The sequence below is a fragment of the Trichechus manatus genome, unplaced genomic scaffold (genome assembly GCF_000243295.1).
Source record: "Trichechus manatus latirostris isolate Lorelei unplaced genomic scaffold, TriManLat1.0 scaffold00066, whole genome shotgun sequence".
Lineage (NCBI taxonomy): Eukaryota > Metazoa > Chordata > Mammalia > Sirenia > Trichechidae > Trichechus > Trichechus manatus.
The window spans coordinates 12,353,289-12,355,425 of NW_004444002.1; positions in this window are offsets into that span (position 1 = coordinate 12,353,289).

The window sequence follows — 2,137 nt, forward strand, 5'->3', positions numbered from 1 at the left end:
GGAAGATAAGGGTAAATTTCAAGGTAACCACAAAGAAAGTTAACAAACCTACTTTACTCATCAGAATAAAAAAGAAGAAAAAGTCTCAGTAAACACAAAATCTATAACAACAAAAAAAAAACAAGAAGAAGAAGAGAAAATTCATAAACAAAGGGAACTCAGCACAGGAAAGTAACAGGAACAAAGAAAATGTCAGCACCACAAAAAAAAAAAAGCACAACAATATGACAGCAATAAACTCTTACCTATTGATAATCATACTGAATGTAAATGGCTTAAATGCACCTGTAAAGAGACAGAGAGTGGCAGAATGGATAAAAAAAGCATGACTCATCAATATACTGTCTACAAGAGACACACCTTAGACACAAAGACATATTAAAAATCAAAGGATGGGAACAAATATATCAAGCAAATCGTAACCAATAAAAGGCAGGAGTGGCAATGCTAATTTCAGATAAAAGAGACTTTGAGGCAAAATTAACCATAAGAGACAAGGAAGGACATTATATAATGATTAAAGGAAAAATCCACCGAGAAGACATAACCTTACTATCTACACATCCAACGACAGGCTCCAAAATACATAAAACAAACTTTAACAGCACTGAAAAGAGAAACTGACAGTTCCACATAATAGTAGGAGACTTCAACACACCACTCTTGGTAAAGGACAAAACATCTAGAAAGAAACTCAGCAAAGATACAGAAGATCTAAAGACCAAAATCAACCAACTTGACCTCATAGACATATATAGAACACTCCACCCTGCAGTTGCAAAGTACTGATTCTCTTCCAATGCACATGGAACATTCTCCAGAATAGACCACATTTTAGACCACAAAGCAACCCTCCATAAAATCCAAAACATTGAAATAATACAAAGCATTCTCTCTAGTCAAAACGCCATAAAAATAAAAATCAATAACATGAACGGCAAGGGAAAAAAAGTAAAATATATGGAAACTGAATGATACTTTGCTTAAAAACAGCTGTGTAATAGAAGAAATCCAGGAGGGAATAAAAAAATTCCTAGAATTAAATGAGAATGAAAACACATTGCCATGGATTGAATTATGTCCCCCCAAAAATGTGTGTATCTGGGAAATCAGGGGTGGAAAGGAGAAATGTGCTGTCACTGTATAGGGATAGCAATTAGGGCCACATAACAATGTATGTATAAATTTTTGTATGAGAGACTAACCTTGAATTGTAAACTTTCACTTAAACTATAACAATAAAATAAAGAAAAATGTGTGCATCAATTTGGCTGAGACATGATTCCCAGTATTGTGTGGTTGTCCTCCATTTTGTGATTGTAATTTTATGTTAAAGAGGATTAGGGTGGGATTGTAACACCATTACTAAGGTCATATCCCTGATCCTATGTAAAGGGAGTTTCCCTGGGGTGTGGCCTCCACCACCTTTTATCTTACAAGAATTAAAAGGAAAGGGAAGCAAGCAGAGAGTTAGGGACCTCATATCACCAAGAAAGCAGTGCCAGGAGCAGAGCACTTCCTTTGGACCTGGGGTCCCTGGGCACAGAAGCTGCTAGTCTGGGGGAAGATTGATGAGAAGGCCGACAGAGAGAGAAAGCCTTCGCCTGGAGCTGACGACCTGAATTTGGACTTTTAGCCTACTTTACTGTGAAGAAATAAATTTCTCTTTGTTAAAGCCATCCGCTTGTGGTATTTCTGATATAGCAGCGCTAGATGACTAAGACACACATCATACCAAAACCTCTGGGACACAGCAAAGGCAGTGCTCAGAGGTCAATTCAAGGCAATAAATGCACACATCAAAAAAGAAGAATGGGCAAAAATCAAAACATAAGCCCTACAACTTGAACAAATGAAAAGAGAACAGCAAAAGGAGCCCACAGCCACCAGAAGAAAGGAAATAATGAAGATTAGAGCAGAAATAAATGAAATAGAGAATAGAAAAACAATAGAAAGAATCAACAAAACCGTGGTAAGTACTGGTTGTAATGATGATAATCATGATGATGAATTTCCTCCCTCTCTTGCCACCTCCTCCCTTCAGCACTTAGTCCGGTTAAAAATCAAATGAAACTAAATCTGTTGCCGTCGAGTTGATTCTGACTCATAGCAAACCTATAGGACAGAGTAGAACTGC